A 13222-nucleotide genomic window follows, 5' to 3' on the forward strand; every position below is an offset into this window, starting at 1 on the left:
GTCTAGAATTTGCTGACAATGTTGTATGGGATCTCCATTACCTTTTTTAAAATCTCTCTGCTTCCACACTGCCCCGAACAAATGGCATACTCCATGAGCATATGCCGAATCAGTATAGATGTCTACTTCCTCACCTTCCATCATTTCACACGCAGCTGTCAGGGCTTTGATTTCTGCTAGTTGGGCGGAACACGGTTGGGGACAGGACTCCATCCTAATAATCTTATAGCTCGACTGATCCTGCTGCACTACTGAGAACCCTGCGTGATTTCCATCATAATCCCTATAACAAGAGCCATCTACGAACAGAACCTTTTTATCTATATCCTGTAGTGGTTCTGACCGTAAATCTGCTCTCAATTTGGCAAATGCCATTGTCTTCCCTACACAATCATGGGGTTCTCCTTCATAGTCTAAAGGGACAAAATCGGCTATATTACTGGTAGTGCATCTCTGTATAGTTATATCTGGAAATGTCAATAGCATCTGATACACTGCTATCCTGGCTGGCGTCAGCACAAATTTCCCTCTTTCCAGCAATTCTGCTACTTTGTGGTGTGTGTACAGAGTCACAGGATAGCCCAGGGTTACCGATGATGCCTTTTCATATGCATAGTACAGCGCCGCCAATCCCTGATAACAGGGTGGATACCCCTGAGCCACCTCATCTAGTCTCATACTGTAGTATGCTATCGGCTGCTTTGCTTTTCCTGTGCCTGTCTCTTGTGTTAGAACCACTGTGACATAACCCTCCTGTCGGTTGGATACATACAAATGAAAAACCTTCTCATAGTCAGGCAAAGCTAATGCTGGTGCTGACTGCAATTCCTGCTTAATAGTATTGAAAGCTATCTCCGCCTCTCCATTCCACTGTAAGCCGTTCTTCAAATTTGTATGTCCTGCTTCTTTCATTATCTTTCTCAAAGGTGCCACAATCTCAGCATATTCTCCTATCCAATCTGAGCTGTACCCTGCCATTCCCAAAAACGTCATCATCTGCCCTACAGTCTGGGGTTTGGGGGCCTTAGTTATTGCCTCAATCTGATCTGGTGCTATCGCCTTCACCCCCTTGGATATTACCCTGCCTAAGCACTCCACTTGCTGCATGCAAAATTGCAGTTTCTTTTTGGATACTTTATGTCCTCCACGCGCTAGCTTCTCTAACAGAGTTATAGTGTCCTGCTCACACTGTTCCTTGCTGTGGGAGCAAATCAACAGGTCATCCACATACTGTAACAATGTACTTTCCAATGGCATGCCTTCTAGGTCTGCCTTCAATACCTGATTAAAAATGTGTGGTGAATGTTTAAATCCTTGCGGCATTCTGGTATAGGTATACTGAGCACCTCTGTAAGTACCGTAGATTCCGGACTACAGAGCGCACCTGATTAAAAGCCGCTGGCTCTAATTTTAGAAATAAAATCAATTTTTTACTTGTACAGGCCGCACCGGATTTTAGGCCGCACCGGATTTTCGGCCGCAGGTGTCCCACGTTGTAATATGAGATATTTACACAGAAAGATATTACACGTGAGGATTTTTTAACTTTTAATTAAATCCATATGGTAACAAACAAATATATATTGCAAATGCTTTTTTTCGAACCGTGCCTGTAATACGGCTACTTTTAAATATACATACGTATCGGTAACACAAATTACGTTGCATATACTTTTTTACTGAACAGCACGAACAACATTCCAATATCTCCTAGCGACTGGTAAAAATATATATACTGCAGCCTACCAGGAAAAGTTATTGATCGCCTTTAACTTAAAAGCAGCGTTTTCGCTCGGGTCTGATGTGCTCGGGTCTAATGAGCTCGCGTAACGCGATCGGGTCTAATCGGGTCTAATGTGCTCGGGTCTGATGTGCTCGGGTCTGATGAGCTCGCGTAACGCGATCGGGTCTAATGTGCTCGGGTCTGATGTGCTCGGGTCTGATGAGCTCGCGTAATGCCCCCACCTTCCCGTTTATCGCAAACCGGTATCCCACAAGACGCGGCGAAACCGGGTGTGACGTCATAGCATCCCGGGATGTAGTACAGAAAACAAATATAGTTAAAACACTTCTAACTTTAACTAACAAATGAATTACTAAGCGAAAATATTATAAACTAAATAACTGCCATAAAGGCAGCACAATGCTTTTCTTCGAGTGTTTTCCATGTTGATGAGGGTGAGTACAAATGACTGATTTACAATAATTTAATTGTGAAAGTGCGCTTGATTTATCGTACAATTTCATTGGACCTCTGTGAACTACTCATCAATTTTATTGGTCTACTGTTACGAGGCAAAATGTTTACGAGGCGGCATGAAAAAAAACCATGTATTAGCCGCTCTGGATTAAAGGCCGCAGAGTTCAAAGCTGTTCAAAATGTGGGAAAAAAGTAGCGGCTTATAATCCGGAATCTACGGTAAATGCAAACAAATACTGACACTAATTGGCTAGAGGAATGCTGAAGAAAGCCGAACACAAATCAATCACTGAAAAGTAACTTGCTTCTGGTGGAACATTAGTCAAAAGCGTGTGTGGGTTGGGGACTACCGCTGGCCAGTCCTCTACCACATCATTTACCGCTCGCAAATCATGCACCAATCTCTACTTAGAGATTGCTTTTAATCTCTGCTTTTAAGACCGGCAGCAACGGGGTATTGCATGGACTGTTTGTTCTTTTAAGCACTCCTATTTCAAGCAACCCCTGCACTGTTGATGCTATTCCCTCTTCTGCTTCTGTTTTTAGAGGGTATTGTGGTCTCCTGGGTGGAATTGCTCCCCTTTTCAGCCTTATTTCCACTGGACTAGCTGTTTTTATTTTCCCTATGTCCGTGTCATGCTGTGACCACAGAATAGACGGCAACTCATCTAACCTTTTATCTTTCTGCTGGCCTCTTTCCTTTCCCAGCAAGGGCAGGTGTGGGTGGGGAGTTATTTCGACCTCTCTCACTGTCCCTACCATATCTACACTTACCATTATTTTAATGCAATTGTTGTCTTCTGATATCCACACCTCTGGCGTGATTTTCCTCCACACTGTTATGGTTTCAGCACTCTTAACTAAGGGTCCTAAGTCTTTAGACTGATATCCCTTGTTTACCAACAACGTTACGTGGGGCGCAGCCTCCGGTATCCTGTACCATTTTTCTAAAAAGGTGTTCCACTTAACTTGTAAAGCTGCCCCTTGCTTTCCAATTATCACAGCCTCCCCTTCCAGGTGCTGTTGGGTACATACCTCCAGGTGCCATCTCTCCTCTAACTCCCTGTTCTGAGTCTCGTCAAAAATCACTGTACAATGTAGCTCAGATTTGGGCATTACAGCCCTGGGTAATATAGCCTGCACGCCCTTTTTCCATTTTTCCCAGGTTTCCTGAATCTGATCTGCGACGTCTCCTATCCAAAAGACATTAGCCTTCTTGTCTTCTCGTACTATCAATTGAGCCCCTGCTCTTTCCACACTCAGCCCATTTCTGGTGCATTCTAATTTTAATTCCAGTTTCAATAAGGCATCTCTGCCTAACAAATTAATCGGAGTTCCTTTAAATACTAGCACCGGCAAAACAATTCCTTTATTTCCCATTCTCAACTGCACTGGAGCCGTGCACTGTGTCAACTGTGTTTTCCCCGAGAACCCTACCGTCTTAATAAACTTTCCTGACATGGGAAGGTGAAGGGCATACTGTGGTTGTACACAAGTGTACGTGGCTCCAGTATCTATCATCATTGGTGTCAGTTGCCCTTCTAACATAACCTGAACAATGGGTTCCTCGTCTGCCTCCCTTGTTATCATTGGGTAATGTCCCTTCCCACTCAAGTTCTCGGGGTACCCCTAATACCTTGCATAGGGGTTCACAGGTCCGCTTGGGCCTGTGGGGGCTGGTCCTTGGCTAAACTTTAGTTCCCTTCTTATCGGTTCCTGCTGGTGTGTGACAGGCCATGGTGTAAACAGACAATCTCTTCTCATGTGACCTGGCTGATTACATCCCCAGCACAATCTCTCTACCTCTCTTTCCCCCTGTTTCCTCACTGGTCCCCTCTGCCCATAGCTCCTCTGTCCCCCTCCTTGGGACTTCCAGTCCTGTCTGGGCTGTTTGAATTTAGTCTGTTCCTGGTAGGGCATTTGTGGGAATGTTCCTCCAAAGACGATTATTGGCATGGGGTTTACCAGCCCTTGTCTTACAGTATGATCGGTTCCTCCATATAGCAGTGCTTTGTCCAGTTTGATGGCTGTACTCGGACCGGTGGTTGCTGGCAGCATCTTTTTGTTTTTCTCTTTTTCCTTCTTTTTGAGTTCTTCGAGCTGCATTTGTATTAACTTTCTTTGCACCTCTTCCTGCTGCTCAGCCAACCTTCGTTTGTCTTTCCGGTATTTCTCAACCGCATGGACTACGTGGTCTCTAAATTCTTGTGGGGTCATTGACGTCAGCCAACCACTTCCTCCAGTTTGGATTTTACTTGTGGAGGCATTGCATCCAAAATGCTATGTCGGAACAGTGAGGTCATAAATAAGCTATTCTGCACCTCCTGCTCAGTCTCCAGTCTCCACCTTTTCAACTGGTTTTCTACATAGGCTGCTGGGTTTTCAGTGTCTCCCAGTGGATCCCCTTTTAAGGCTTTGGGGTCCACTTTGGGTGGATAAAGCTTTCTGAGGGCCTGCCATACCCTCTGCCTCACTCTGTCAAACTCGTCTCCATCAGTTCTTGGGTCGTTCGAGTTTACTATGCCAGCCATTTCCATTAGTTCGTTAAATTTGGAGGTTCCCATCAACCTTATCAATAGTGCCTTCAAATCTCCCATAGCCAATAATCGTCCCGCTGTTTCTTCTTCAAAGGCTCTAATCCATTTCCCTGCTCCTTCATGTAGATTGGGCAGAGTGTTTTTCAGCCCTTCTAGGTCCTGGGATCCCCAAGGGATGTACTGCACTTGTCCTGATCCTTTTACTAACAACGGCATCATTCTTCCTCCTTCTTCCCACCTGCCCTGGCTCTTCTCCTCACCTGACTCCCCATCTGTCTCAGGGTATGTCTTTTCTGCCTCCCACACAAATGTCTCCGGGGTCCTCTTCTTCCCTTGGTCTCCCTGTGGAGTCCTTCCTTTCTGTCCTGATTCAATACTTGGTTGGCCCCTGGAGTATTTTTCGCATCTCCTCTGGCAATCCCCTCTCAGTAACTTATCTAGCTCTCTCTCTACTTCCGCAAGACGCTTCCCTACCGCCTCCTTCTGCTCTTCTAGGCTTCTGCCTCTTACCTCTTCCCCACAGATTCTCACATCCTCTCTCTCTCTCCACTTAACTCTTGCTCCTCCAATGAGTCACCTTCTCTTTCTTCCTGTCCGTGTCTGTACACCTGTGGCAGGGACTCCTCATGATCCTTACTCGTGCTTGCTTCCCTTCTCTCTTGTGTTTCTCCAAGACTCTCCTATCTTTTTTCCACCTCTTCTTGAATGCCTCATCTCTTCCCGCCCTGATGAGCCACTTTCTTTTCTAGTCTGTTTATTTCTATGGTATAACCGATACTCCTCATACTCCTTTACCTCTCTCAAGTATTTCATCCGTTCAATCCCTTCTTCCATCTCTCTCTGTACCTGTTCCACCTTTATCCTTTCTGCCTGTATCTCCTTCCATATCGCCGCTTTTTCCTTCTCGTATTGTTTTTTTTTCCTCCTCATTATCCCAAACTTGTACTTCTCCCTGCATGTTTGCTGTTCCCGTCAGCAGGGGGCACTGCTTAGGGGTTCCTTCCTCATTATAGGGAAGGGGCCTTTCTGTTTCTTTCGCATCCGGGTATGGAGCCGAAGCCAGCTTCTCACTGTACCTTCCTCTCTCTCTAACAGGCTGTTTCTCCAGCACCTTAGTGTCTTCCTCGCTTGTAATCAATATTCTTACCTGTTCTCCTCAGCCTTTCTCCCTCCGTTCTGAAGAGTTTTAGCACTTCCATTTCTCGTTCTTTTTTTTAAAAACATTTTTTTATTAGTTTTTCAAAACATTTTACAAATTAGAAACCCCAAATCCCAGTGAGGAGCATTAATACAGTGCAAAATTAAGCATACAATAACAATATGCTACAAAGGAAGAGAATTTAACAAAAAAAGCACCTAAATTAAAGACAGGTAAGCTTAGTGTCCTCCCCCAGTCCCACAACACAAGAAAAAACAACAGCAACTCCAGACCGACCACAACACAATATAAAGAGTATAGGTCAGGACAGTCAAACTCCCAGACTGTGAATACACTTAGCAACAGAGGATAATAATGCCTACTACCAGAAAAAAAAAGGGAGCTGAAAGCAAGGGACCGAAAAGAAGAAAAAAAAAACCCTAGTCAGGAGGAAGGTTATGAAAGTACTCGATAAAAGGTCCCCAGCCCTTATGGAACTTTAGATCCGAATTGAGAACTGAATAATGAATTTTTTCGAGGTCCAAGCAGGCCATGATGTCGTTAAGCCATTGCGCATGAGTGGGCGGGGCAACATCTCTCCATCTAAGGAGGATCAAGCGTCTAGCCAGGAGAGAGGCAAAGGATAGTATTCGGCATTTGGTCGGATTCAGAGGTAAATCTGTCTCGCCCCAGAAACCGAACAGAGCAATTAAGGGGTTTGGTTCTAGGCGCTGATTCAGAATACCCGATAATGTAGTGAAGACATCTTTCCAGAATTTCTCCAAGCTAGGACAGAACCAGTACATATGGATGAGAGAGGCCACGCCCCTCTTGCATTTATCACAGAGCGGACTAATGCCAGGGTAGAATCGAGATAGTTTAGATTTAGACATATGGGCTCTATGAACAATCTTAAACTGTAAAAGGCAATGGCGAGCACAAAGAGAGGTTGAGTTAACCGATTTGAGAACTGAGTCCCAGCTCTCCTCGGATAAGGAGATATTTAAATCCTGCTCCCAGGCCATTTTAATTTTATCCACAGGGGCCCGTCGTAAGGCTGCTAGTTTATCTCGGATAATTGATATTAAACCTTTACCTAGTGGATTAATGGAAAGAAATAGGTCCATAGCATTTTTCGCAGGCATTTCAGGAAAGTTAGGAATTAAAGGAGCAATAAAGTGTCGGATTTGGAGATATCTGAAAAAGTGAGCGTTAGGCAGGTTGAACTTAACAGAGAGCTGCTGAAAAGAAGCGAAGCGATTATCGATGAAAAGATCTTCAAAATGTCTAATGCCCTTCCTATACCAAACATGGAATGCTGAATCGTACGTAGTAGGTAAAAAAAGGTGATTGTGTGCGACAGGGCTAGAAATGGAAAACCCCTGGAAACCATAGCATTTCCTAAACTGAGCCCATATACGCAAAGTGTGTCTAACAAGAGGATTAGCTATTGATCTGGGCAGACTGCTAGGGAGTGCAGAGCCAAGAAGTGCAGATGTAGATAATTCTTTAGTGGAGCTCAACTCCATTGCCACCCAGTTAGGGCACTCGGGTTGGCCGTGGAAGAAAGACCAGAAGGCAGCACAACGTATATTAGCTGCCCAATAATATAAGCGAAAGTTAGGTAAAGCCATGCCACCCTCTTTTTTAGATTTTTGGAGGTGGATTTTATTAATTCTAGAGCGCTTATTCTGCCACAGATATGACAAAATAATAGAGTCTAAGGAATCAAAAAAAGATTTAGGAATAAAAATTGGGATAGATTGAAATAGGTATAAAAATTTGGGGAGAACATGCATTTTAACAACATTAATATAACCTACCAAAGACATAGATAGAGGTGACCATTGTACCAGACTCTGATTTATTGCATATGAAAGGTTGACAAAGTTTTCACGAAAGAGATCTTTAAACTTCCTTGTGACTGTAATTCCAAGATAAGTAAATTGATTATGGACTACTTTAAAAGGGAGATCACGAAATATTAGTTCTTGTGCTTCTTTATTTATTGGGAAAAGTTCACTCTTATGTAAATTAAGTTTATAGCCAGAGATCTGGCTAAACTGGTCAAGAAGTGAAAACATTAGAGGTAAGGATGTAGACGGATTTGAGAGAAAGAGTAATAAGTCATCAGCATAGAGAGAAACTTTATGCTCAACACCCCCTCTCCAAATCCCGGTCAATTCAGGACAGTCTCGAAATGCTATCGCCAGAGGTTCTATAGCCAAATCAAAGAGAAAGGGACTTAAGGGGCATCCCTGACGGGTGCCACGTTTGAGATTAAATACTTGGGATTTCTGAAAATTAGTTAAAACAGAAGCAGTAGAACACAGGTACAGCAATTGGATCCAAGAGATGAAACTTTGGCCGAGGTCAAATTTTTCTAAGACTGCAAAGAGGTAGTTCCACTCTATACGATCAAATGCTTTCTCCGCATCGAGGGAAATAACACATTCAGGAGTCCCAGTTGGAGCTGAGTATAAAATATTAAATAGACGCCGAATGTTAAAAAAAGGGAGACGGTTTTTAATAAAGCCTGTTTGGTCATCAGAGATAATGGAGGGAATAACAGTTTCTAATCTATGAGCCAACACTTTAGCTAAGATCTTTACATCAACATTGAGCAGAGAGATCGGCCTGTACGAGGAACACTCTGTTGGGTCTTTGCCCTTTTTTAAAAGAAGAAGAATAGATGCCTCATTGAAAGAGGGTGGCAATTTGCCATAATTAAACGAGTCAGATAATACTGAAAGTAACTGAGGAGAAAGGAGTGAGGAAAATGATTTATAAAATTCTACAGGGAACCCATCAGGTCCAGGAGATTTCCCTGAGGACAGTGCAGAAATTGCAAAAGATATTTCTTCTGATGATATAGGCGCATTGAGTTTGGCTTTGATATCAGATGAGAGTGAGGGGATATTCAGATTATGTAAAAATTGATCAACAGAGATATTGTCATTCAGAGATTCAGAGGAATAAAGCCGAGAATAAAAAATTTTAAATGCGTCATTAATTTCTAAATGATCCGATGTAAAGTCTCCGTTCTCCTTCCGGATCTTTGTAATATGTTGTTTGGCTTTGGAGCACCTCAGCTGATTGGCTAGGAATTTACCAGACTTATCCCTTCGAGAAGTTGGCGTTCGACAGGTTGAGTGGACAGAAGGTTAAATTTAGTTTGGAGTTCAACGCGCTTCTTGTATATTTCAGGGTTCTTAGTTTGGGCATATATTTGATCCAAATCTTTAATCTGGTTAATGAGGTCTGATCGATCTGCACGGGATCTTCTGTTGTGATTTGCTGTGTAAGAGATTATTTGACCCCTCAGATATGCTTTCATGGCATCCCAGACAATCTGGGATGGCACTTCAAGTGACGTATTAGTGTTAAAATAAAAGGTTACCTGATCCTTAATAAATTTTACGAAATCATCATCCGATAATAAAGTTGAATCAAACCGTCAGTGTTTATTCCTCTGAGGGAGACCAGGAAAGTTCAGAGAGAGGGTAATTGGGGCATGGTCAGAAATCAGTATACTCTGATAGTCACAAGAGTGGGCAAATGGGATAAGTTGGTTATCGAGTAAGAAATAGCCAATTCTAGTGAAGGTATGGTGAACATGTGAGAAAAAAGAATAATCTCTCTCCGTAGGATGGAGGAAACGCCATATATCAGAGATACCAAAATTAGAGAGAAACGATTGGATAGCTAAGGCAGATTTAGTAGGTGATCTGGTAACAGAGGACGATCGATCCAGTTTAGGATCCAACCAACAGTTGAAGTCACCACCCAGTATAAGAGAGTATGAGTTTAAGTCTGGTAGTGAGGAAAAAAACCGTTCAAAAAAGTTAACATCGTCAAAGTTGGGAGCATACAGGTTTGCTAGTGCAACTTTAGTGTTATATAGTTTACCAGAAACAATAATAAAACGGTCATTTGTAGCAGATATTTTATTATGGAGTTCAAAAGGAATATTTGAGTTAATAAGAATGGAAACTCCCCTAGCTTTAGCGGCAAAGGATGAATGAAAATGCTGACCCGCCCACTTTGACAGAAGCCGGGAGTTATCAAAACAACGAATATGAGTTTCTTGAAGGAAAGCAATGTCAGCTTTGAGTTGTTTGATATGTGAGAATACCTTCCTCCTTTTAACAGGGTGATTCAATCCCTTTACATTCCAGCTCACGAATTTAAGTGCACTAGCCATTATCAATTACTAATGCATAAAAGGCAGTAGGCATATAAAAAGTCAAGCAGTACACTAGCAGTCTGGGAGCAGAGATGTAAACATAGATTCGTAAAATCAAAACATATACATGTCCTGAGCAATAAAAAGAAACAATAAATACAGTGAGTGATGTTGGAACTGGAAAATCCACCCCATCCACACAACCCAAAACTAGACGGCTACCAAAACAAGTAGCTAACTCTACCAAAAAAATTAACCCAAATACAACTTCCAGATCTGTGTCATTGACAGCAGTTCCGTATAAATACTATAGCAAATAGTAACTAGTTTATGCACTGGAAAACATAACTACAGATTAGAACACCTTCTGCAGAAATATAAAACTTAATACAGAGAAAATCGGAAGAAAACCAAAACTAACCTACCCGCGAAAAATTATAGAAGAATAAAGTAAGAGAAAGGGAAAAAAAAGGTTAAAAAAAGAGAGGAAGGGGAAAATTATAAATTCAAGACGAGTATTTATCAACCATTTACAGAGAGGAGAGAAAAAAATTCAGAGATTAGAAAAAAGGGATGAAGAAAGGAAAAAAAAGATAAGTAAATATTAAAAAAAGGGGAAAAATAAATCAGCAATTAAACTGTGAACCAACAAACAGGGAGGCCTTCACTAAAAACTTCGAACCTCCAAAACAAGTTAGAGTCAGTTGTAAAACTCTGTAGATAAGGTTATACAAGAGTAAAAATAGATTACACACACACCAAATCCCGGGAGAGATTGTCAACAGCCCTTAGAGTTTCAATGAATAATGTCTGATTGATTCAAGTGAAGTCTGAGTCCAGAAAAAGTAATTTTACTACGAGGAGTACTTATCCACCATTTTAGGAGGTCCGATCAGATTCCGAAGATGACTGGATAGCCGGAAGACTTGCCACAAATGCCTCAGCTTCCTTCACCGACCTGAGCCACTTGTATTTTCCAGTATTAAGCTTGATTCGTAGATCAGCAGGGTTGCGAAGGGAAGGTTTAAAACCACGATCAAACAGCACTTTCATTATGCCTTTAAACTCAGCGTGCATCTTTAAGGCCTGGGGTGCAAAATCTTCCACAAAGCGAATGGTTGTATCCTTGAAAGGAAGAGACCCCCTGCGACGCGCCTCTACAATCAGACTGTGTTTTACCTGGTATTGATGGAAACACAAGATTACTGGTCACGGACGGGAGCCCAAAGTTCCGGGGGGAACGTAAACTCTGTGTGCCCGTTCGAGCTCGGGCGGCTTCGGAAGCAAATCTTTCCCGAATATCTCACAGAGAAACTCGGCGAAAAACTTCACGGTTGATCCCTGTTCAGTTGCCTCTGGCAATCCAAGAATTCTGAGGTTACATCGCCTGCTGCGATTTTCGAGATCCACCATTTTGGAAAGAAGTTTGTTAGATTTTTCCTCTAGGCTGGAACAGAGAGTCTCCAAGTATCGAACACGACTTTCTAAATCTTCAGAAGTCGAATCGATGCGAGATAAGTGTTCAGCATGCTTGTCCACTTTATCGTTGATCCGATCCAGTTTGTCTTCCAGCTGTTTGAAAGCGGTTTTAAATTCCTTTAAAATTTCGTCTCGGAGCTGTACGAGCGCAGCCAGCGTCTCGTCCGACGGAGCGATAGCCTCCTTTCTCCCGGATTTTGAACTCTTGCTAGACATTGTAAGTTAGATATGTTCACAGGCAAGTAAGAGATATCGAAAAAATTCCTAAGGTTTAAAAAATGGAGACATTTAGTGCAAAGATAGCGACATTAACGGAACAAAAGTTCGGAGCAGCTAAACAATCGCCATCTTACCGGAAGTCCCTCGTTCTCTTTTTTGCCCTGTTTTCTTAGATTTATCTTTTGGTTTGTAATTTTTAATTAGTCCCTCCATTTCTTCGCACAGACTTACATCAAACGTTCCTTCTCTTGGCCACTTTGTGACCAGGTTTTTGGTTCTTTTTTCCCATTTTTCTGAAGTTTTTGTGATCTCATATTTAATTAACGGGAATTTTTTGCTCAGAATCTCTACTGCCGTTCCTTTACCTGTCATGTTGTTCTCTCTTTTAAGGTATTTCAGACATTCACAGTTCGTTTACTGGATAACATTATTTACTCTAATTCTATGCCTAGTCTATTCTGTTCTGCCCGTGCAGACCTCTATTCAGAGTGGTACCCACAGAACTTGCTCTTTGCACCTCGTCTATTCAGACCCTTGTCTCTTAAGGCGGTATCCACGAGGATTTTCTCTATTTTCCTTTCCCTGCCCGTTCAGCCCTTCGTTTCATACGAAGCGGTACCCACAGGGATTTACCAACACCACGTGGACTTTTTCTTAACTTCTTATTAACTTAGTTGTACTTCCCCTCACTGCAGTGTTCTTGATCAATCCTCTGAGCCTCCTGTTAACCCCCAATTCTGCCAGATTCTTTGGACCGGAGAGACACTTCGGCAGTGGTTCCACACTTCTGAGACTCCAAGGCCTCCCCAAAGCCAACAGAATTCTTAGTCCAAATTGTCGCAAAAAGCGCTTACCTTTTGTTTGGGTGCACCCTTAATTCTGTTAGCCCTGTGGGGGTCCCTAGAGGACTGGGAAGCGTCCCCAATCTGCCGTTTCCTTTCCGCGGGTCTCTATCCGGTCCTGCCGCGGTCACCAATTTTGTCGTGGTTTCTCGTGCCCCACAAATGACCAGGAGACGCAGAAGATTCTTCAAGAAGGGTTAAACTTTAATTTGCAAATCAAAGCTGAGACAGTCATTGAGCTAGTCGCTGATTGCCCACTGATCCTTGTACATAGCATTTTTTATAGCAATCTCCTGGTTTAGTTGCATTAGCACATGCAATCGGTCTGTAGTTGCGTATCACAGGTACATCCGCCACTATTGTTTCTACCCATTGACTTAATCATGTTCTAATCTACATCTCTTAGCTACCTCTCATTAACACACCATTGTCTTCTACATTCTTAAGATTTCGTGACTTAATCATGTTCTAATCTACATCTCTTACTAAATTGGGTACATGCATAGCAAATAGCAAGTTTCAAAGCTGACTACATAGTTTTGGTTACACAGCAAACAATTTCAACTTTTATACTCCAATACTACCTACAGAAAAGTTATTAACAAAATTGAAAGAGTGCAA

At 42.5% G+C, this 13222-nt stretch overlaps 1 protein-coding gene across 4 annotated transcripts in view; it reads left to right on the top strand.

Annotated features, from left to right (window-relative positions):
- LOC140741380 (uncharacterized) overlaps positions 1-13222 on the top strand; it is a 46455-nt gene that overhangs the window by 13451 nt on the left and 19782 nt on the right. The gene's annotated exons all lie outside the window — the stretch shown is intronic.

Source organism: Hemitrygon akajei, chromosome 18 (assembly GCF_048418815.1).
Source record: "Hemitrygon akajei chromosome 18, sHemAka1.3, whole genome shotgun sequence".
Taxonomy (NCBI): Eukaryota; Metazoa; Chordata; class Chondrichthyes; order Myliobatiformes; family Dasyatidae; genus Hemitrygon; species Hemitrygon akajei.